General features: G+C 46.6%; 1 protein-coding gene across 2 annotated transcripts in view; it reads left to right on the plus strand.

Annotated features, from left to right (window-relative positions):
• The window catches only part of LOC135368331 (probable G-protein coupled receptor 21), a 74,662-nt gene that overhangs the window by 15,114 nt on the left and 34,308 nt on the right, over positions 1-25,240 (plus strand). Inside the window, exon 1 of one of the 2 annotated variants that reach the window (XM_064601530.1) lies at positions 15,782-15,947. The exons of the other annotated variant lie outside the window; for it this stretch is intronic. The gene's annotated coding sequence lies outside the window, so the exon portion shown is untranslated. Of the gene's footprint in view, positions 1-15,781; positions 15,948-25,240 lie in introns of those variants that run through there. 2 annotated transcript variants of the gene reach the window in all.

Below are 25,240 nucleotides of genomic sequence, written 5' to 3' on the forward strand. Positions count from 1 at the left end.
GCAGATCGAAAAGATCCGTCCTCGGAAACGAAAGCGGGTCGACTTTTCTCAGAACTCAAGATAAATATTTCCATTTCTCTGTTTTTTTAAGAACGACATGGCTGCAGAGACCTCCTCGAGGGAAGCTGCGAAGCCGCCGTCGTGCACGCCCTAGGTTGACAAACTGCCTCTGCTTCTGTGGTCGTCTGACGGGTTCTGCATCATCAATATATTTCTCACGAACTTGCTCGCACCAACCGTCCACAAGTTCACCGAGTTTGGCGTGTTTTGCTTGACTTTAAGAAGAACTGGAGCTGCAACGCGTTGTCAGTAGCACCCAAGAAGTACGTGTGGCGGCGTTACTGTTTTTGAAATTGTAATTGTAATTAATATTTTTAATTTGTTACAGCACAGCGCATGTAGGGTTGCACCGCAATGACTTCGGTATAGGTGAGCAGGCTATACGGACAGTATATGCAGAAAATATAACTTCGAAACAGAAGATGCCGTTACTCTATTAATACGTCGAATCATCATCATTGAATCATTCCAGGATATATACGTATATTTTTACATTCGCTGTTAAGTATGAAATGCGTACTATATCATAGGACGTATATTTCTTCTGTTCTTGATTGATTGATTTCTTCTGTTCTTCCTTGTATACGTTGTATTTCATTCTTAGTTCGCAATTCAACAGTATCGTTATTGGCACTGTTAGTAATTTATTCCCTCGATTCCTTGTGTGTCGATCGTTTCAGAGAAACACGTCTTATTGCATTGAAATACGCAGTGTTTCATCGAAATGAATTGAATTAATATGAAATGCGATAACAGATAGATGTGATCAGATTAATGCGGCAAAAGAATAATAATAATTCAAGTAGATTCCCAAGTAAGAGAACAACAAATGACATGCACCTCGGACGCAGTGCAGCAAAGCGAAACAAGATGGTTACGCTAACTAAACAAACATGGCTAAAGAGGAGGATGATAAGATGATTGTAGGGTGAAAGGAAGGAGAGAGCGAGAGGAAAATATTGAGATAACAGACCCACTTAGCGTGAGACCTGCTTCCTTGTCCAGTGGCTAAAGAGCGTTGCGGAAAGAAATGCTTTGGTAGAGGGAGAATTATAACCGCATTAGGGCGTTCTGCTTGATCCTACTCATTGAATGAAGCGAGGAAGAGGGGGAGGGCTGTCTGAGAATGAGACGACGGCACAGGAGGTAAAATGGCACCGCGTTCCGTGCGGCAGTGCGGGCGGGCGACACGCTTTTTAAATAATCCTGGGTGCAGCTGGCATTGAACGACCGCCAAGACGCCGACCTCACTTTCTCCGTAACGAAATGAGGTCATGAGGCTACTCACTGGCCGGGTCATACCAACACCTCCTAGATAGCAGAAGGCCTGCGCCCTACGTCCTATACATCACAGAGGGAGGTCCGTTGTTACAACCGCTGATGCTGCTATGACGTCAATGAAAGAGCGAACAAGAGAAAAGCTCCAAGCATGCAGCTCGCAAAGCTTACGCAGGGCTCCGTGCATGACGTAGGGCCCCCTGCTATCTAGTAGGTGTTGGTCATACACGCGGCTTTAGGTCTAGAAGTCTGCGGAGAACATCAATTATACTATTACGTGAAATGGCGCCATTATATACTCACATCGACGTTCCTCCACACGAACTGGAGATCGCATCGTAAACCTTTCTTTTTTTTTTCAACATTCTCACGCTTTCTTCTTCTTCTTTTAGTTCCCTGTTGGTGCCGCGAAGCAACTGTGGCTTTGAGCGGCTTTCAGACGTGGACAGATGGAGAGAGGACAGCAGGAAGGAGTGGGGGACAGGGAAGTTAGTATGCGTCCTGATCCGTATACTTTAGGGGACGCTGTGCCGACATTGGTATGGAAAGTCTGCAGGAAAACCCAGGGAAAACCTCAGACAGCAGCGGGGACTGGAACCCGCGTCACCTCCCAACAACAGATCAATTAATGATGATGATGATGAATGGGAAAATTCGCCGCACCAGGTGCGGCCCACTACCCCAAGGCGCAACCACGCACCACCCACCTTTCAGTCTCGGCCTGGAAAGCCGTCATCCTAACCACCATGCCACGGGAGCTGGCCACGAGTGGCTCGGTACTAACATCTCCATTTTTTTCTTTTACAAATTAAATCAAATCAAATCCACGGGAGCTGGTAAACTGCATATCAATAAAGAAAAGAAACGCACAGATGCCTAGGGGAAACAACACCGAAGAGATAGATGATGGCGATGACACGAGGTGTTTCACCGCTGCGGTGGAGTACCTTTCCGGATTATACAGGGTGTCCCAGTTAAATCCCCGGGCTAAATAATTCGCGAACAAGGTGGACCAATCGAAGAACTTTCTTTTTTACAAGTATCTGTCCGATACCACCTACAGGCTGCGCACCGTGTGAATGTGTGGGAGGAGCTCATTATTTAAATAAAAATTCAAATGAGCTTCGTGAAAAACATAACTTCTAAAGCAGGGCGCCGTCGGCATTAAAATGGGTACTACCCCTTTTGGGACCTTCAGTGGACACCTTTTAGAGAAAATCTGCCACCGAAGCGGGTCATTTGTTGCAGCAATTAATTGGTTTCGGTTTACATATTTTTGTCGTGGCTGGTAGCGGTGAAGCGCAAAAGGACGCTCTTCCACTCTCTTATGCACGAATGAATTACGTGTTCTTGAGCTTACTTCGCAACGGGGAGTGCTGAAGAAAAGTAACAGCGTCAGACAGGCTACGCCAGTTCCCACCCAGCTTATCTGACTGATATGCGCCCTTTCTCTGTTATGATCGCGCGGACGAAACTCAGTTAATCACATAGTGCCTTGATATCATATCACATGATTTCCATTTTTTCTTCAGCACTCCCCTTTGCGAAGTAAGCTCAAGAACACGTAATTCATTGGTGGATAAGGGAGCGGAAGAGCGTCCTTTCCTGCTTCACTGCGACCAGCGCCGCTACAAAAATTTGTAAACCGAAACCAAATAGTTACTGGAACAAATGACCCGCTTCAGTGGCAGCTTTTTCTTTAAAAGGTGTCCACCGAAGGTCCCAAATGGGGTAGTACCCATTTTAATGCCGACGGCGCCCTGATTTAGAAGTCATGTTTTTCACAAAACTCATTTGAATTTATATTTAAATAATGAGCGCCTCGCACTCATTCACACGGTGCGCGGCTTGTAGGTGGTGTCGAACAGATACTTGTAAAAAAGAAAGTTATTCGATTGGTGCTACCCGTTGGCGAATTATTTATACCCGAGGATTTAACTGAGACACCCGGTATGTGAGACATTAGATGAGTGATATGAGAAAGAAGTAAAATGGGAAGTTGAGGTGTTCTTGGGTGACGCTGTAGTACAGGATAAAAGACGACGAAACGGTGAAAAAAAAAGGAAGAAAAAGCACAGAGCAGCAGCGAGAAAAGGAACACCGAGTGGCACAGAAAAACAAAGCATAACGCTAATATTTGTGTAGGTCCTCCGTACATAATGACCTGCTGAGACCTGTTTCGATGTGCACATATAAGGACCTTCAAATATTGACCACGCCTTATGTACTGAGACCTATACAAATCAGAGGGACAAACATATCTGGCAGAGTCGAACGACATCAATAGTACCCTATAGTCGGACGGCAAACTTAAGACCGTTAGCGGAACGGCCGTTACTTCACCTGTACTCCAACCATCATTTCCAATGACATCGTTCTCTGCCCTGATTTGTTGAAAACAGGAGGCGTACGCCTTTCTTATGGTAATTATGAATTGCATAATTGTCACACGATGTCATTCGAAATTATGGTTGGACTACTGGAGAAGTAACGGCCGTTCCGCTAACGGTCTTAAGTTTGCCGTCTGACAAGGGTATAGGAAGCCTTTCTAACCTTGTGCAACGCCGATAGGGTATTCAATCATTTATGAAGCCCTTGACAACAACAAGCTTGTTTCAGATGTTCTATAGAGGTAGAAACATTGTGATTTATTCTGATCCCTCGGGACTTCATGTTACTTTACTGCATAGACACCAGGGGACATTTCACTAGGGACTCGGAGAGCAACTATACCGCTAGTGGGTTTGTCGGGTGAACCGAGGCGTATAGTTCCTAGAAGCCTTTGCGCCTTATGCACGTGTTCAGAGGATACCTGACAAGTCACGTGTGTAGGTATGAGTGTGTTCCATCAGTTTCATTAACATCTCACTCACATAATACAGTAAACGTATTTTTATTCCGGCGATGTATTAATTTTGGCGAATCGGGCATTCCGTCATTCGCGAAGATATTTGCGAGTATTTAATTTCGCGATTCCGGGGCTTTTCCGTTCGCGGGATAAACATGAAGCTGTGTTCACGACTAAAATTTTTCGCGATTTTGTAGCGGTCGCGAAATTCGCGAAAATTAATACATCGCGAATAAAAATGCGTTTACAGTAACTCACGTTGAATGGGATACGCTACAGCAACTTATGCGGTGTAATCACCTCATGTTACCATCACCGTCATCATCACCATCATCATCATCATCATCATCTGTCACCATCATTATGTATCTGCTGCTGCTGTTGTTATTTCGCTACGTCATGTCCACTACGTCCAGCTCGAGAAAGCTTTGATGTTAGAAACACTCAGACTATTGATTTATTTTTCTCCCTCGCTACCGTACATCTACTGTGGAGCACTGTTAACTATAGAGTATGTGGTTGTTGGACGTTGTTACTCACTGCACACGAGGGATGCATCTAGAGAATGAAATTCGCTTAATGCATACAGCGTTAGGCACGAAATGGGCGACGTATACACCCTGGCTATATAATGTAAGTGGTACGGGTCGGACTCTTCAGAAATGACCCCCACTCCCCATCCACACACACACACACTACACGTTGGCAATGCAGTGGCTCTGTTAAACAAAATGCCACAGGACAACGCGGCACTCGAGGGCGTGGAATGAAACATGGGTGAGCGCGGTAAGATGGAGTGCCCACGGAATAAATACGTGAGTGTCGCTATACTTCACACTCGTCCCTCCCTGCTCAATGTTAGATTGAATGCCAGAATTATTTCTATTTCATATTCTCTCTCTCTCTCTCTCTCTCTTTCTTTTTTTTGTTTTTTTGTTTTTTGGGGAGCCAGGAAAAAAAAAACTGAATGGTACAGCGACTCCTTCGTTCATGGAACGACAGCCACCGTTTGCTTTGATTGATCGATTGAAAAAAAATAATATATGGACATGTGAGCCTATGTCAATAGAGGAGAAAGCGCAAAGATTTTGCTTTGATCTTTCCAATTTCTCAACAGAAGGCCTCTAACCTATTGAGTTAAGATGCTGGACTGTGCCTCAATAATTGCTCTCGCGTTCATTACATCCAGCTGCCGTCAGGACACCTTCCTGGCGTCGCAGCGATTTCGCACCTGCCCGGTCGTCACAATGGAGGGGGGGGGGGGGATACGTTTAATGCTGTTAGGAAAAAAAAGAAAGGAAAGGGTAGCCATGATGTAGGCTTGCTATTCCCAAAAGCAAACACAAACAAACAAAGGAAGATGAAGAAATTGCGTCACAGAAAATTATGAAGAAATTCAGAAAAAGACAGCTCCTCACTAATCGTTGTGCAACCAGTCATGTAGGAGGTATCAAAGAGTACCCAGGAGTTCCCGAAGGGATCGTGTCAGCGCAGACGTGACTTTTCAGCGCGCTCAGTAGGGCCAAGTAGCACCGGGAGGGAAAGCTCTCGGTAGCCTATACACACACACTTTTTTACACGTTTTTGGTGTAAATGGCTTGTCCCATGGCGCACACCTTTTTAGTGTTGCCTTTACACACGAATGAAGGGTGCTTTCTAAAACACCCTTTAATTACGTTTATTCGTCATAAAACACTCTTATAATGGGCGTTAAAAAGCAAAAACACCCTTATAAGGGGAGTGTTCTATTGAAATACCTTTTAAGATGGAGTTGTTTTCTGGCAAATACTCCCTCTCAAATAGGAAGTGTACGAGCTCCCGCGGCAGCATGCCGAGACATACAGTTCGACGTTCTTTCTTCTATGGCAAGCATCACCCTGAACACGGCAGACTTCGAGCCGTGGTTCCATCGTACAACCTAAACCGGAGCGCAATGCGTCACAAGCACGCCTGGTTAGCTTGATAACGCTGTGGGGCCAGCGTGAGTGCCGAAGTAGCCTGTATTGGCGTATCCGATGGATCATATACTGAAATACAATTTGTTGGACGCACCTTAAGTTCGTTAAGTTTAGTGGGACGGAAAACGGTTGTAACGGAGACGGGAATGCGGAATAGCAAAGCTCGTAACATCCTTCCTTGTCAGATACCGTGTTTTTAACTCAGGTTATCGTCGATATAATGTAATTACTTGCTGAGCGGAGCTGTGAAACCAGCGTAATTTTTCTTTCACGAATTAAAACACCATTTTTAACACCATATTCCCAGTTCAAATGGGGTGTAAAAAAGGCGTAATGTGGTGTATGTCGATATTACAGCTTTAGTATGCTTTTTGCACTCTTTGCTTCGGTCTGCGTGATCGGAAATGGTGTTTTTATAAGAATACACCTGTTTTGAGCGAATAAAGGTGTAAAATGATTTAGAGTGTAGATGAGCGAGACGGCGCCGTAGACTGGACCGGTGACCTTCGTACCGGTGCACTCTAAATCGTTTCACACCTTTAAAGGTGTAAAATAGGTGTACTGACAAAGATCACACCCCTTTCACACCCTACAACTTTGTTTTGGAAGTTCCTGAGGGTGTAACGTTGGTGTACTCCACCCTCAGGTGAAATATGATGATAGTGTGTCGCATGGGTGTAGAAAGGGAGTATGTTTATTTTCGTTCACATGAACAAAAGTAAATATATACAACAACAGGGAACAGGAAGTTACATTACGTCACGCCGCTGGAGCTTCTGGGGTCGTGGAAGCAGCGCTGATCTTTAAAATTCGTTTATTTATATCTAAGCACTTTTCGGACGCAAAACGTAGCCTGGTAGAGTATCGGCAGATGACGAAGATAGTGGTATTGGTTTCATATATGGGTTTCCGAATGCGACAGCCCTTTAAGGTTCGCAGTCCCCTCAGGCAACATCACCGAAACGCAATCAATACCGATTGATTGATTGATTGAAAGAAAGAAAAAAAATGGGGATTGTAGCCCTCATCACGAGGGCCGGCTACCCCAGATCACCTAAGGAAAGGAATTCCAGACACATCCACCATCACCCACTGGAGATGTCGCGAAGCGGCGACGAACGCCACAGACAGGTCATAGCCCATCTAACAGCTTGGTGTCCCTTAAAAACTGTGTAACGGCTCGCAAAGCTGGCAGTTGAGTGCTCATTGGCCATGGGCCCAGCACCTTCTGCACTCCGAAGGGTCGATTGTCAACCCGGCCTAACGCGGCTACAAGTCTGTCACGACACTCAGAGTATCTTGGGCACGTAACTATAATATGTTCGACGTCTTCGATTGAGCCACAGACTGGACAGTTAGGAGAGTCCGCCTTCCCAAGCCTGTACAGGAGTCTTGCACTGTATGGTACATTGAGCCGGAGCCTGTGAAACAATGACGTAATCTGCCGTGGCATGGATGTTGGGAGGACCAGAGCTAGTTCGGGGTCAACCCGGTGCAGAAGGGAAGATCCAGCCTCGCCACAAAACCATTGATCTTTTGACAGCTTATGGCTCAGAGACTTTAAGGCACTCTTGGCGTCCAGCTTCGTGAAGTAAACACTGCGGAATGTACTATTTCCATGTGCTTTCCCGGCGTTGTGATCGGCCGCATCATGTCCGGTGATCCCACAGTGGCCAGGTATCCACCGGAAAATCACGTCATGGCCAGCGATCACTGCTTTTTGGTGCGCTACTAGTATGTCATTCAGTACAGGAGCTGTGAGGTGGTGTGTACCCGGTGTCATAAGGGTCTGTAAAGCGGCTTTAGAATCACAGAAAATCACCCATTTTCCCTGGGAAGGCGCGCACGAGATATGCTCTATGGCTAGAAGAAGAGCGTGTAGCTCTGCTGCTGTCGACGAAGTACGATGCGATAGTCGAGCACTGCGCGCAGTATTCGACGCTGGTACAACGAAGGCACAGGCGGATCCTGTAGATATTGTGGAGCCATCCGTATATACTGCCGTGCGATCATCCAGACGTTGGATCAATTCTAAGCTCAGCTGTCGCTGCATGCAAGGGGGTGAGGACTTCTTCGACGAAAGGCCTGGAACTTCTGCATTGACTCTGAGAGGCACAACACTCCACCATGGCAAAGGCGATGCTGGAATGCGTTTATATGATGGTGAGATGCCTCGGTATGGCAGAATGGCCTGGTGAAAAGTGGAATTATCTCTCTTATTAATTGCTTCAACAAGGTGGTGCCGACGATGACGCGTTGACAGTCGTATGAAGTGACGAAGTGATTCCTGAACTCTTAGAGCTGGGACCGGAGGTTCTTTCGCTTCTGCAACTGTGAGCTGGTTAGAAGCTGACCGATGAACCCCCAAGCACACTTTTAGGCTCCTTGCAACCACACTCTCGAGGATAGATTCTGAGGTGGGACACAGACCTTGTAGAAGTGGCAGGGAGTACGCCAACATCTGACGAATTAGTGAATGATGCAGACCGAGCATAGCCGTCGGAGACGCTCCCCATCGACTGCCTGCGATGTAGCGCATGACATTAACGACGGATGTAGCTTTCTCCTTTATGCGCTGAACTTCGGCTGACCAGGACAGAGCTCTGTCCACGATGACCCCAAGGAACCTGTGATGTGTTACTCTTCGGAGTTGTTGACCATTGACTTGAAGCTGAAAGTTCGGTAAACGTTTCCTCGTGAACGGCATCACTACTGTTTTCTCTAACGACACATCCATGCCCCGTTGCGACAAGAAGATGGTAACTTTGTCTAGTGCCTCCTGAAGACGTGTACGAAGCGCTGGCCACTGTTTCCCGGACGACCACAGACATAAGTCATCGGCATACATACTCAGACGTACACCTCGTGGTAACAGGGACGGGAGTGTCGCCAGTAGGGCATTAAAAAGCATGGGACTGAGTACTGCTCCCTGCGGCACTCCTGCGGTCACTGAGTGTTTCTGTGTATCCCCGGTGCTGGTACGCATGAACACCGCCCGGCCACTTAAATAGTTAGCAATCCACCTCAGCGCTCGCCCCCTTATGCCGAGGGAGTAGAGGCCATGCAGAACATGAGGGTGACTTGCAGTGTCATACGCCCTTTTGATGTCAAGGAACACAGCTGCAGTCAATCGTCCACCCAATCGCTCCTGTTCAACTGTTGATACTAGGTCCAGTACGCAATCCATTGTACACCTTCCTCTTCGGAACCCCGCCATCTCTTTCGGCAGACGATTGCGAGATTCCAAATACCACTCAATCCGAGAAAATATAATACGTTCCATAATCTTGCACAAGCAACTTGTCAAGCTTATTGGGCGAAACGAGTCTATTTGACTTGGTGCTTTCCCCGGCTTCAGAATAGGTATTGCTCGCGATACCTTCCAGCCCTCAGGGATAGTTCCCTTTTGCCATTGGTCATTCATCAACCGAAGCAATACATTCCGAGCCACATGGCCAAGATGCATTATCATTTGGTACGATACACCATCCGGGCCCGGGGACGACCGGCGATTGCACGCTTGAATGGCTGTTCCCAGCTCCTGAGGGGTGAAGTCAAGATCCATCGCAGTATCTTCAGCATTTTGGTTTAAGTCGGCAGCGCAAAGTGCCTCTTGCGTTGACACCTGGTACCCAGAAGTTAGGGACGCTGTCGATGGTTTTAGGAGTAACGCGCAAAATTCTTCTCCAGCAGCTGTTTCTGACGTACCATGATGCACGGTAAGAGCGCGGAATGGAAAGAGCTGACTCACCGGTGCTCCTAATCCTTTCACAATTCGCCACATGTGTCCTGTAGTGGCATGTGGGTTTAATGTTTCACAGAAAGATTTCCACCGTTTGGAGGAAAGCTTCCCCAGATGTCTGCGGATAATGACTTTAACCCTACAGGCCTCTTTGTAGTCTTCGATACGGCCAGTTCTACGGAAACGGCGCTCGGCACGGCGTCGAATTGCCCGTAGACGTTGGTACTCAACGTCCACTGACTGGTGTGCTCTTGGGGCTGAAGTGAGGATTGTCACTTTGTCCACCGTAGCAGATATCTGGGCCTCAAAGGCTGCGATGTTGGCAGCACGCTGGACTGTGGCATCCGCTTCTATCTCAAATAGCTTCCAATCTGTGACCCGCACTCTGTGGCTTCGGGTAGCCATTAATGAATGTGAAATAAGCACTGGTACATGATCGCTCCCCATGGACTCCAAGTTAGTTGCCCAATGTAGGTGCTGCGCTTGGTCCTCAGAACAGAAGGTGACATCGAGACAGCTCTTGTACCTTGGGCCTCTATAGAAGGTGGGTGATCCATCGTTAACACATATGGCCCTGACTTCCTCTAAGCACCGTTCGACGATCTGCCCTCGCCCGTCAGACCGGGCGCTTCCCCAGACAACGCTGTGGGCGTTAAAGTCGCCACATACGATGAAGGGTACGGGAAGGTCCATAAAAAAACCTCTAACCTGGTCTTCGGATATACGGACGCTCGGGGAGATGTATACACTGGCGACAGTCACCCGTCGGTTATTCATCAATACACAACACTGTACATGTTCTAAATGCTCGTCACTGGACACTTTCAAGTTTCCTGATGGTACGTCCTTTCGGACTGCTAACATAGCCCGACTTACACCGGAAACTCGTTGGGAACTGTACAGGACATAGTTCGACAGTCTGAACGTCGGGCTAACGTTAGGTTCACTGAGCGCAAGGATCGGAAACCGATGCCGATACACGAAGTTCCGGAAATCGCCCAACTTAGAGCTTAGCCCATTACAGTTCCACTGAAAAATGGTAGTCCTTTTATATTCACTTTCCATCGCCGGCGTTCAGGAGAGCCGCGGAGGAATGAAAGTCGAACAATGGCTCCAGAGACAGCAACGCCTGCACTTCTGGTAGATTCGCTGATGCTGAAGGCAGAGAACGCAGAATAGCTCGCAGAGCAACAAAGAGTAAAGAAACAACTGCGTCGAAATTTATCGGGGCGTTTGCTTTGGTGGAGAGCCGCTGCCGAGGTCGATGGGGCGACGCAGTGCTACTCGTCGGAGCCACTTGCTGGCTGTGACCAGCGGTTGGAGACATCGGATGTTTCTCGCAACTTTCCCTGCTGCTTCCATCAGCAACAGAGGCGTAACTTTTCTTTTTGCCAGAACCAGGTGCCTGAGCATGATTCTGACGTGTCTGGTTGCATTTGGTTCGAGGCATTGGCGTAGGGTTTTCAACTAACCGGACGAAATCGGGATTTGCACACTTGACAGCTCGAACTGCAGCACTCGTTGCCTTCTGCGTCCTATTAGCGTATGCGGCTTTTGCCACTCTGCATGCCCCGTATGTGGCTGTGTGGGGTCCTCCACAGTTGGCGCACCTTGGTTCTCTCTTGGATGTGCATTCTTTGAAGTCGTGCGGCCCAGAACATATCTTGCAGTGCTGACCGCCTCGGCAGTCCCGAGCATAATGACCAAATCGCTGACAGTTGTAGCACTGTACTGGTGGAGCGATGTACTCCTGTACCGGATGACTGGTAAAACCCAAGGGTACGTCCTGTGGGAGTGGATGTCCCTCTGCAAAGGTTAGAATCACGCTTGCCTTGGAGTATTTCTTGGAAGAACCATCTTCCTCACGCGAAAACACAACTTCACGCTTGACATGTGTCACTCCATACGGATGAAGATATTCTATAAGCTGGTCTTCGGTGTACCACTTGGGGACGTTGTCAATCCGCCCCATTGTTCTCAGATACGATGGCGGGACGGAGGCTTCCACTTCGATCCCAGCAATTGCCGTAAGACCCAATAGGCTCTTCGCTGAACCCTCGGACGCAACGTTGATCACAAGCGCCCCATCTTTAGTAAGGCGATGCGACAAAACCTTCTCTTGGCTTCGTTTCACGATGTCGCCAGCGATTTGGTTTGGGTTGACCTCCCGTAGAGAGCGACCAAGGACTGCAGGCTTGAAAATAATGGGTATACCAGTGGGACGATTCTTCTTATACGTCACGACCTCAAAAGGGCGAGGATCGTCATCCTCGACTATTTCCTCGACTATTTCGGTGTCCTCTGAGGATAGCTTCTCCAATGGGTCCTCAGAATTCTCATCTTCTTGCCGCAGACGCTTCACCGGTTGCCTTCCGGCCGGTGAACTGCGGTGAGTCACACAGGGCCCCCCGTTCGTGTCGATACCTTGGGTGACAGGAGCTCCTGGGCTTCTGCACCGAGGCGCGTCGTCCATCTCCTCCTCCGACAGCACGTTGCTGACCGTGAAGGAAGGTTAGGAATCTTATCTGGGGATTTATGTAGTGGTTCGAAGCCTAAATTCGCAGCGCTGGCAAAACACCTTCTACTTCCGACCGATCAATACCGACACAACCTTACATCGCATTGCTTTTCCCGACGCTGATGAGCGGCGTGCATCAAGTTTACTTGAAAAACACGTAATGAATCGATATATATCTGGTCTCAGCCTTCGTATACAGAGCAACATGACCCCAATACCGCGTCTGAAAAAAGAAAAAAAAAACGCAACGGGTAAGGCTTCGCAATGGAAGCCCCCCCATAGCAGTGAGCGCACTTCTCCCCGATAAGCTCAGGAATTACCCGCTCGCGTGGCATAGGTTAGGATGATCGCCCTCCGCGCCGAGACTGGGAGGCGACATGGGTTCCAAATCCCGGCACCGTCTTTCCCTGTGTTTAGAACGAAAGATTCCGTTACTTTGACACCAACACAAAAGGAACGGCATTCATCCGTTGCGTCGTTCGTGATTTATGAGCGATAGAAACTCCCTCTCCCCTTCAAGAAAGCCGACTAAGCGGAGCGGGCTCTCATTGGTCTCCTCAAACGATTTGTCCAATCATGGCGAGAGATCGTTTGAGGAGACCAATCCGAAGCCTCTCGTCATTGTCGCGCTTCTTAAGAAAGATGGGAGAAGGAAAGCGTAACTTGGTGGTCTCTTTCTCTCATAGCCATCCCGTTCCTTTTGTGTTTGCGTCAAGGTAACGGCATCTTTCATTCTGCGAGGAGAAATTTCTGCACTTTAGTGCCCCTTTGAGCGATGTTCTTTTTTTAAATTCCGTGTTTGCCCGCGAAGCGACTGTGGCTATGAGCGGCGTACAGACGTCGACAGATGGAGAGAGGACAGAAGGAAGGAGACAGGGGGGTTAGTACGCGTCCTGGGCCGACTTCAGGAGAAACGTGCCGACGTTCGTCTGGAAAGTGTGCCTGAAAACCCAGGGGAAACCTCAGACAGCACAGCCGGTACCGGGATTCGAAACTCAATTCGCCTCCCAGACCTCAGCACGACAACTCTCTGTCTCTCTCTCTCTTTGGTTTTCTTTTTACACAAGTTGTGCATGTTGCTGTTCCGGGCTTTCACCAAATGAAGCTCATGACGGTGCTTTTTCGTAACTGATAATTAAATTTTGATCGAGATCGTATTTGGAGTATCTAGAAATCTAGTCTGGATTTCTTTGGCTGGGATTTCGCATTGCTGTTCGAACTGTTTTGTGTTCGCTGTTGTCACTGTATTTTCCCAGCCTACAAGTATTGGTGTCGCCCGACGCGACCCGGTCGGAAACTAACATGTCCACATTTTTCATTTCCCTCGTGATTCTAATTCTAACATGGCACTGTTGCGTACGAAAACATGCTCGACAGAGTAATAATTTACACCTGTTGTCACCACGAAGGCTTCCGGCTGTGCGAGACTTGGTGTTGTGTCTGTCCCTTCGTGTTCCCTATAGTCTCGGGGTTTTACAATATGCATCAACTTCACCAGATCGCTTGCTTCTTAGCCATCTTTTCTGGCTGTAGCAACCGATTTCTGAGTCTTTGTGTAGAATATGCATATCCACCCACTGTAGCGGCAGTGGAAGTTGGAAGCGAACTGTTTACTAACTACTAACTACTTTCGAAAGGTCACAGATGAAATAGCGTAAATGCATGCTGTAGCTGGTGGGTGAGCGCCATGGCGAACAAGCCTGAGCACAGGAGCACAATAAAACAGCACAACACGACAGTATTTTCTTGGGTGCCCATGCTCGACGATTAGTGAAGGAGCTGTTTCTTCTGTATTTTTCATAATTTTCTGTATCCCAGCTGTTTGTATCTTGTTTTGTTTGCTTGAAAGCTTTAGGGAATAGCAAGCCCACATCGTGGCTAGCCTTTCCCTTCTCCTTTTTTTACTTTGCATTAAACATACCCCCCCCCCCCCCCACCACCACCACCACCACCATGCTCACGCTTGTTTACCATGAACTTTCAAATGTAATCTAAGTTAAATACCCTTTTCACTAACTTCTACTCATTTTCCAAGTTACACCGATGATACTGCGACCCGCAGCTCGACGATGCGCTTTGTGCTGTAGTACATATATTCTTTAGGGTCTGAAATATGCGGGAGACCACGTTACCTTTGGGAAGGGAGTGCAGCGACTCGGTTTGGCAGCATGCACGATGCGATGTGTTTTCCTAAAGGGTATGCGTGGGGGGGGGGGGGGGGATATTTATTTGAACAAAGAAAAAAAGGAAGGAAAGGGAGGTGGTGGTGGTGGTGGTGGTGGTGATAGGGCTTGCCGTTGTCGGCCTCACGGGGGGAGGGGTATGCGGGTAAACCACTGAGGGCCCTATCAAGCAGGATAGAAGAAAACGACGTAAACAACTTGTTTGATTTAATTTGATTTGATTTAAAGGATAGAAGACACGTGCCGAAAGCAGTAGCGAGAGACGGCACGTAAAATATGAACTCTTTATGAGGTTAAAGAAACCATAAGGAGAACAACTGTATATAGCGCCTGTTCAATATGGGGGGTAGCCATTTTCAGCTTCACGCTATTGATATTCGCTGTCAAAGACAGCGAATACCAACTGTGATGTCAAAGTATCTTGGAAGTAATGAGTTACCTTTAATAGTATTTAATATTCTATATTAAATACTCTACTATTATATTTGATATTTGGTACTCTACTCAGTTACCTTTTTTTACCCGGTAGTCAGTAACCCAACTTATATACTTTTTGCGAGTGTCTTGTACAAGCCTGCAAGAAGTGCGACAACTCGCAAAGGCCACCCGTTGTTTTCCTCAAACGATCTCCCGTGACGATTGGACAAATTGTGTGAGGAAACCAATGGAGAGCCCGCTCCGCATTGCCGGTGATCACGAGAGGGTGAGCGAGAGGAGAAGCAAAAATTGCGGTTTCCTTCGCTCATAAATCGCGAATGACACAACGGATGAATCGCCGTTTCATTTTTCCCACGCTCACACAGATACTTAAAAAAATATTATTTAGCGTCGAATTTTTTTTTTGCGCTTTGTCCTTGTGGGCTTGTGAACAGCTGGCTTGATTTTTGGAATTCTCTCTCTCGCGCTTCCTGCGAAAAAAACAAAAAAAAACACGTTCCTTCCTTTCGGCATGCCATTACAAGATGCTAAATTCTTCACCTTTTGCGCAACAGCCGGAGCGTGCAGTTACAGTTTATTACATTGCGCTGTGACAGCATTTTTTTCGAATGGATCTTTGTTGAGAAATTGCTTATGGAGCACGCGAAGGGTTGTGCAACTGGCGGTATGACTGAAGGGTGTGACTTGGACGGTTTAATATTATTCCAGCCCTGTAACATCTGCTGAGCAGATGTTGCGTTGGAGAGAGCGAAAGCATACTTCCTTCGCACAATAGTTGCCGTGTTCTAGTCTGCACTCGTGTCATATATGGTTGTCTATAGTGCGTTCCCACGCGTCTGGGTCACCGCCTTGAATTCGACTTTTGCGTTTCTCGTTTTGTCAAAGTGAAGCAGCGTGAGAACTACGAATACTACCGAGTAAGGTACCGTAACGTCTTTTGTGGATGTTATATTTACAATAAAACGGTTCGGTGACTAACCATATGTGCGTTTTACGTTGTTGCGGATGTCTGTGGCTAACATGTGAACAATATGGCTAATTGATTTGATTTTTGGTAGGATGGGCGAATATTCTGATTTATCGAACAGCGATGCGAATAACAGTCTATTCAATTCGAATTCCGTATCGAGTATGGAATTCTATGTCCGTATTGTCTCTTCCGAATCGAATATAGTTCAATATTGCCGAAGCCGCGCTCATAGACCCTGAAACGCCAGAAAAGACCCATGCAGCAAACCACATGGGCCCAATATTGGATTGATATTGGCAAGATTGGCCCAATATGGGACCAATATTAGTCCAGCGTTGCCAATATGGGGCCATGATGCTGTGCTGCACGGGGAAGGTATACAACAATGGAAGTGATGCTTCATGCAAAGATCCGTATATACGCACATATCACGTGCATGTGCTAAATGCCCATACACATGCCGCCATATGGCATATGCTGCGTATTCGCCTCCGTTACATAACTTCGTATCTGCTTCGAATATACATGCATAACTGGTGTGGAGGATACGTTTATTACTGTAAAGGAACAAAAGAAGGAAAAGGTTAGCCGCACCTTCTGACATGTCATCGCCACCATGTCAATCTGAATATCAAAATTGACACAAAAAAGTCGTACACCCCCATCTCACTTCGAATCAGAAGCCATAACTTTATCATTCGTGGCAATGGTTGGCGCAGAGCGTGCTATGAGGTGAAGTTCTGTTTTTAGAGTGTGGCTTTGGTGACATTGCTTACGTACTGTGTAAGCCGGCATCTGTATCTTGTGCCACTGATACCTGGTCACTACTGAGCCCGCTGAGAGACGATGAAGCAATTTCGCTGTTTTTCTGCCCAATGTTGATAGGTGGCGTAGGAACCCTTTTTTCTTTCTTTCTTTTTTTTTGTAGTTGTTGGCGATAAGATCTCGCGTTGTCGGCCTCACAGAGGTGGGTGACGTCATGACTAACGCTCTGAGGGAACTGTACGTCCGGGGCTGACTTTCTGAGCATATCCGGATGATATCCCGTGCTTCTTGGTGAGCGAATCGGAGTGTATATGCATTGCTGCCTTCCTCTTCCCCACCCCCTTCGTTGCTCTCTCTTTCTCTCGGCCATTCTCTCTCCTCCGGCGCGGAAATGATATCCTCTCAGTCTTGATATGCGCTGCGGAGCAATACCTTTATTCTTTGTCGCTCTGAGCGTGGGACCCTTGTCGAGCCACGTGCTTTTCCCCACGCTATAAAGTCGCTCAACACACTCTGCGTGTTATGCGCTGTCACAAAAAAAAAGTGTACGACCCGCGCTCTCCACAATACGCGAGTGACATGCGGTATCATCCTGGGAATGGTTGTGGTGAAGCACCGTTTGAAGAGTGCATATAATAGTTGCATGACGAGGACAACAACCACAACAATAGATGATGACGATAAGATGGGGTGTTTCACCGCGTTGATGCGGCACGTGGAACAATATATGAAGATGATGAACGAAGGATGAAAATACAAAGACGTAAAAACCGAGATCGAAAAAAAAGTCGCACTCTGCTGGAGATGTCCGAAGAAAGACAGAAGTGTCCAAAAAAATTGTTTTTGTTATATCTCTCGGGGTTGCATTTGCTGCGTTTTTCTATACTTTCCCTTTTCTTACGTGTTCTGGAGTAGCCTGTGTCCCGACTTTGTCGGGACTCACATTTTTCTTTTTTCTTTTTTTCGATCGATCAGTCAATCAGGCCAAAGAACACGCCCTTGATAAAGCGAGTGAGCCTCAACGACGGCCGCTTCATCCGTACACACGGCGTTCATCTACAAAACCTCATTTTATCGACTCCGACGAGGGCCGATAGCAGACGAAGTCTTGGATGCAGCTATTACAAGAGAAACGTGACTTCGCTACCACGGACAAAAAACGCGCCTTTATTGAAAGCTCTTTCGTATTTAGATTGTGGAAGCGTTCCTTCGGTGTCGACGCCCTCTTTCTCAAACTGGAGTAGCGACAAGACTTTGCAAAGATTGTGAACCGCCCAACATTGATGTCATCGACAGTCGACGATGTTATCGGCAATATCGACTAGAACAACGTGTGACAATATAATCAATATTTTTCCCGATCGTTGTTACCGATGTTTTGAAAACGTCGACATTTTTAACTAAATATCGATAAATATAGATAAAATAGCGATATTTTTCTTAGAGACCTCTCCTCTTGTATAAACAAGCATGCAGAAACATATGCTACACATGTCGATTAGTACAGATGTAGTTCGACAAAAATGCCTATATTTGTGTCGCGGATATCAGCATATATCGATAAGGTACCATTGTGTTTGATCGATATTTTAGTCGATGTTGATGGACATTAGTGAGTTTTAGTATATCGCACGCTGTTGCCCCTGCGTACGTAAGAAATAGCGTGGTGGTTCTGCACAATGCGCAAAGCTCTGTTTATGTCTTGCGCATGCGCAGTACCACCAACGCTATCCCTTGTGTACGCAAAAGCGATAGCGTACGATATACTAAAACTCACTATTCTCTTTCAGATACTGAATATCCATCGATGTTCAAAATTCCGTTATTTTTCCGTAACACCTCTAGCGCTCTCATTTCGGCGACGTGCTCCCCATACGCAGGTGTGTTATTTTATGAGGTTTCACTTCAAAGGGTTTAAGAAAATGTAAGTTGAATTACATCAATGATATTATTTTTGAAGATACGAAGGCAGAAAAAATAGGCGATGTCAAGATGCCGGTGGTGCGTAAATCAAAGAGTGATATTAAACGGTAGGGAAAACTTATTTATTTACACATGGTAAACTATTATTACATATTATTTTTGGTTAATAAATGAAATGACGTCTATATGTTTGACCGTTCTCAAAGCAGCGGTACGAACTGTGAAACAGGAAAGAACGAAGGCACCCAACTAAGGTGGAAAGAATAAATGATATTTGTGTGAGGAGGAAGAAGAGGAAAGAGGATAGTCTCATTTCTTCTCATTTCAATTTTTCTCCTTCATTTTTCCTCCAATCGCAAGCGGTTGCTGAGCAATTAGCTTTTAAATGACACTAAGGAGCAAAAATTTCTTCTCGCGGAACGAAATATTTCGTTACTTTGACATCAACACAAAAGGAACGTCATTCTTCCGTTGCGTCGTTCGTGATTTATGAGCGAAAGAAACTCCCTCTTCCTTTCCTTCTCAAGGAAGACGACGAAACGGAGCGATCTCTCATTGGTCTCCTCAAACGATTTGTCCTATCATGGCGAGAGATCGTTTGAGGAGACCAATCCGAGGCCTCTCCTCATTGTCGCGCTTCTTAAGAAGGAGGGGAGAAGAAAAGCGTAACTCGGTGGTCTCTTTTCTCATAGCCATCCCGTTCCTTTTGTGTTGGTGTCGAGAAAACAGCATCTTTCATTCTGCGAGGAGAAATGTTTGCACTTCAGTGCCCCCCTTTAAGCGATGTTCTTTTTTAAAATTATCTGTTAGCGCCGCGAAGCAACTGTGGTTATCAGCGGCGTACAGACGTCGACGGATGGAGAGAGGACAGCAGGAAGGAGTGGAGGACACAGGGGTTGGTATGCGTCCAGGGCCGACTTCAGGGAGAACTGATCCGACATTCGTCTGGAAAATCTGCCGGAAAACCCAGGGAAAATCTCAGACAGCACAGCGCGTTCCGGGATTCGAACCCAAAACCCCTAATCTCGGCGTGAAAGGCGATCATCCTTTTAACCGCTACGCCGCGCGAGCTGGTTTTAAGCGATGTGTAGCAGATGGATCCACATTTCTGGATGGTGATGATGGTGATGATGATGCAGAAAAAAAGATAATAGGAACGTAAGTCGCGACATAGTCGAGGGCTGGCTACTGCAGTACACCTACACAGAGTTGCTTAAAAAAAGGAGCGGAAATTGCATAGACACACAAAGTTCAAAATGGTGTAGTTGCACATTTGTGAAGCTGTACTGTCTCCATATACTATATTTCTTCAAGCATCAATCCACCCGGGAGAATAAAGCGTGGTTGCTGTGCCGGGAATTCCAAACGTCCGGCGAACCGTCCGTTTAATATTCATGCCCCGTCGAGGCGTTATATTAGCATCACTCTGATTCATCGGTAACACGCTGCTCTATATCCATTTGCATTCATTTCACAGAATAGCACGCTACACGAATAGAGGGGAACGTGGTTTCGACAGATGACTGCTTGGTTTGCCTACTGTTGTTTCTATTGAGAAATTTTCGAGCAGGGTGTAACGAAATTATGTAACGACAACTTGATTATGGAACGCGACTGTATCGAAGACTTGATGATTATAGAACGCAACTGTAACGAAGACTGATTTTGTAACGAAACTGCAACGAAGTCCTGATTGTGTAACGAAACTGCAATGAAAACTTGATTATGTAACGCAACTGTAACGAAGACTTGATGATGTAACGAAACTGCAACGAAAGCTCCGTTATGTAACAAAACTGTAACGAAGACTTGATTATGTAACGAAACTGCAACGAAGACTTGACTATGTAACAAAAGTGTAACGAAGCTATAACGAAATTATGTAACGAAAACTTGATTGTGTAACGAAATTATGTAACGAAAACGTCGTTCGATACAAAACGCATGGTTTTTCATACTGTTGTTTATATAGAGAAATTGTCTAGCTGAATGTAACAAAGCTGTAACGAAGACGTGGTTATGTGATGCAACTGCAACGAAGACTTGATTATTTAACGAAACTGTAACGAAATACGTAACCAAAACTTGATTGTGTAACGAAATTACGTAATGAAAACGTCGTTGGATGATGGATGGTTGGCTGAGCGTGCTATGCAGTCAAGTTGTGAGAGTACAACGTCAAGTTGGTTTTTGCCACCACCACCTGTTTCTAGAATGTTGGCAACCATCACCGCGAACGACATAGCGATAATGAGCTTTCGCACAACTCAGATCATAACTGATATCGTTCTACATTATCTATTCACGTTCCAAAACTGAACTATAGTGCTTCGCGAAACGCCCTCGTAATAACTAGGTTTGACTTCGAGACCTGCGTCGCTGAAAGTTCCTTAACGTGGCTCCCGGTTATTTCCCCAGAGGTCGCCCCCCCCCCCCCCCCCCAACTTCTATATCCCGACACTTCTCGTGAGGGGTGCCTAGAATGAAGGTTATACCGGCAACGGAGGAATTCAGCGGAACGTTATCGGGGCTTTGCCGTCAATTAGGCTAATTAAGGGTCGGCGGCCAACTTGCACTCTTTCAATCACCCCGCCGTTAAGACGGGAGCGACATAAACGCACTCTCATAATCGTTCGCCGAAATGAGCCACGCTTCGTTCTACGCCCGTGCACGGAGGTGCCTGCTGATGGGAGTGGAAGGCGAGGAGAACTGTCCTCCTCCTCGTCCCCCACCTCTGTCTTTTAGTATCGTGTAATCCAGACTAGGTTGATTATGCAACGAAACTGTAACAAAATTATGCAACGAAAACGTGATTAATGTGAACAAAAAACTGTAACGGAAACTTGATTAACGGAACACAACTGTAACGAAGTTATATGCAACGAAACTGTAACGAAAATTTGATTAGGTAACGTAGCTGTAACGAAATTATGCAACGAAAACTTTATTACGTAACGAAACTGTGTAACAAAAATTTGATTACGTAACGAAACTGTGTAACAAAAATTTGATTATGCAATGAAAGCTTGATTATAGGTAACGCAACTGACGAAATTAGGTAGGGAAAACTTAATTATGTGATGCAAGCTTGATTAGGTAGCGCAACTGTCGAGATTATGTAGGGAAAGTTGATTATGTAACGCAACAACAACAACAACAACAACAACAAATAAATTAATGGTAATTAATGGGGAAATTCGCCACGTAAGGTGCGGCCCACTACCCCAAGGCACAATGGGGCAGGATGAGATGTGTATGTAACGCAACTGTCAAAATTATGTAGGGAAAACTTGATTATGTAGAAAACTGTAACGAAAACTTGATTACGTAACGAAACTGACGCGAACACTTCTTTATGTAACGAAAACATGTTTATATGAAGAAAATAAAAATATCATGCAACGGAAACTTGATTACCTAACGCAACTGTCACGAAGACTAACGAAAACTTGATTATGAGAAGAAATTGTAATGAAATTATGCAACGAATACTTGATTATGTAACGGAGGTCAGTTGGCTTGAAGCACAAGACAACAACAGCAAATATGTGATGACCATGTCATGGGGTGTTTCACCGCTTAAGCTGGCTATTCCATCTCATCTGAGTTGGCATGTCAGACGAGATGGGAAGATGTTTGAAGTGTAATATACATACGGACACCAGCGAGGTTTCGAAAAGGCTACCCAAACGCTTTGCACTCTTACAACAGGTGGTGGTAGTGCTGAAAAAACTCGCCGATGTGGGCCTGACAGAGGTGGGCAACGTCACGACTAACGCTCTGGGGGGAATGTGCGTCCTGGGCCGACTTCTAAGGGAACTGTACCGACATATATCTGACAGCGTCTGAGGAAAACCCAGAAAGACACTTTTATAACAGCTTCACCACATGTCACGCTCCTATAGCCAACCACCATCCCGAATGGCATCGTTCTCCCTCCCATTGTTCAAACGGGGGGGGGGGGGGGGGGCGTACGCCTTTTCGTGACAGCCATGCAGCTACGTTAATTGTCACAAAAGGGAGTACACCTGGCGTTTCACACAAAGCAGTAGTGACCCAAGCAGCACAACATCTTGGCAAAATATTGGACCGATATTGGCAATACTGGCCCAATAGTGGTCCAATCTTGGTCCAATATTGATCTTGGGGATAACAGTATCATTCTGTGCAACGGTTGGCCTTCAGTGTATGATGTGGTGAAGTTCTGTTCTGGGAGGTACCCGGGTTCGAATCCCGGTGCCGGCTGTGTTGTCTGGGGTTTTTCCTGGGTTTTCCTCAGACGTTTTCAGACATATGTCGGCACAGTTCCCTTAGAAGTCGGCCCAGGACGCACATTCCCCCTGGGCGTCAGTCGTGACGTTACCCAACTCTGTGAGGCCGACAACGGCGAGCCCTTTCATCATCACCACCACCACCACCACCTGTTCCGTTATGTTTGCATTCCACGCCGACATTGGGAGGTGACCGGGTTCGAATCCGTGCTCCGGCTGTGCTGTCTTGTTTTCCCTGGGTTGTCCCCAGGCGCTTTAAGACAAATGTCGCACAGTTCCCTGTGAAGTCGGCCCGGGACGCACGATTTCCCCCTGCGATAGTCGTGACGCTGCCCACCTGAGCGCGACCGACTATACGGCAAGCAGTTCCGTCACCACCACAATCACCACCACCACCACCTGTTTTAAGAGTGTATCGCGGTGCACATTTATCGCGTTCTTTTAGCTAACCCTACTTCTCAATAATGTACGAATGTACACTGTACTCTGTCCGTGTACTACGAAAGCATCTATGGTCAAGGCTCTGTAACATCGTGTTACTCCTCATTTTGTTCTACCGTTGTATCTTCGACATCGTTTTCTCACTCCTTCCCTTAGTCCGGAATACACAAAGGTGGAAAGAGCAAGACGCGAAGTTTCACAACTTTCGCTTTGCTGGGTTCGTATAAATAGAAGCCGCCGAGTTCTCAGTAAAAAACGGAACCGCCCACGCTACAAAAATATCTGCGCGTATGCAGCACTTTCCAGCATGTTGTCGAACAGTCGCGCAACTTGCGCTCTCGCGGGTATAGGCTTGTAAAGGACACGTTATTCTTAAGCGCACCGAACCGCCTGTTATATCATGTTGCTCTCATCGATGACATGTTTCTTAACTCAAGCCCTTAGTCCTGTGAGGCTTAACAAAAGCGTGACTTGACAAAAAAAGCGAAAAAAAAAGATGAAAAAGCAGCTTAACTTAGCGTCCCACGTCTGGATACCTCTAAGCACCCGAGAATTATGGCATCCTACAAGAACTATATGGATCATGCTTGCTTCAGTTGGACATATGGGACATATGGGTTCCCGCACGACATATAGTGCATCGTTTTTCTGTAGGTCATATAGGACGCACGGGGTCCTATAGGACTTATAAGACATACACTCTAAAAAAAAAACGGGGTGAAGAGGTGGTAACTTCCACAGTTACCACCTGAAGGTCAATATAGCGTCTGATAAAGGGTGTAAAAGGGTGGCAAAAGCAATTACCGTATATCCAAGTTGCTACAAAGAGGCGTACGCCCCGTCGCTCAACGAATCAGAAGCGATAACCCTATCATTCGTGGCACTGGTTGGCGGACAACATGCTATGTGGTGAAGTTTTGTTTTGAGAGTGAGGTAGAAGGTAGAACTTCGCAACCTTTTATGCACAACATATGCGACAACTATTACCTCCTAAGAGGTGTAACTGCTCCGCCCTTTTTTCTGAGAGTGCAGGGGAACTCACCACGTCACGTGATATTTTTGCTAGCTTCCTCGCCTCTTTTTTTTTTTTTTTCGAACTCCAGCGACAATAACTTCACTCCTTCGTTACCTTTCCTCTTATCTTACTTAATCGTTCGCGTTTTAATTTTCTTCATTTAGCCTACAATCCCGAGCGGTCGCTGAGCACTCAGCTTCAAGCGTCATTCTGCATGTGCAGAACCACCGTCTCTGTATTTTCCTTCATATATCCATCCATCCAACCATCCCTCCATCTTCCTAATTACGTCGCACACTGCTTTTCCAAGCAAGCATTCGGAACGTGTGTGCGCTTTGCATCGAACAGTAGGAATACCGAACGTATGAGTGATTATGTTACACAACGTGTGACAAACGCCAGTGTCGAAATCAAGCCTCTCTAGAGGACAGAGATGGCGATAAAGACGGAATGAGCCGGACGTGATGCGGGCCGCTGGAGGCGCCGCCTAGTTGTGGTTCCGCTCAGAAGGTAGCAGCAGGTGAGGACTGTGGCCGATCGATGCCTTCTAACGATGTGGCAAACCCTTCTCCTCAACAGCAGCCTCCTGTACGACGGCCCAACGGCGAAGAAATCCATTTCACCGCCCGTAAGAAAACAGATGTGGACGGACGCCACGAGGAATGCGATATGCGCGAGTCATGCAGTCTTGGACTGGATTGGATTGGATAAGAAAGAAGAACATGGAGAGGTTAGTCCTGACCCAGTCAGGACTCGGCTCCTCTAAAACGCGTTTGTGGGTGGAACAATAGGGAGTGGAAAAAAAACAGGAAAGAGGCAGAGTAGGTCAA

The sequence above is a fragment of the Ornithodoros turicata genome, chromosome 9, assembly GCF_037126465.1.
Source record: "Ornithodoros turicata isolate Travis chromosome 9, ASM3712646v1, whole genome shotgun sequence".
Lineage (NCBI taxonomy): Eukaryota > Metazoa > Arthropoda > Arachnida > Ixodida > Argasidae > Ornithodoros > Ornithodoros turicata.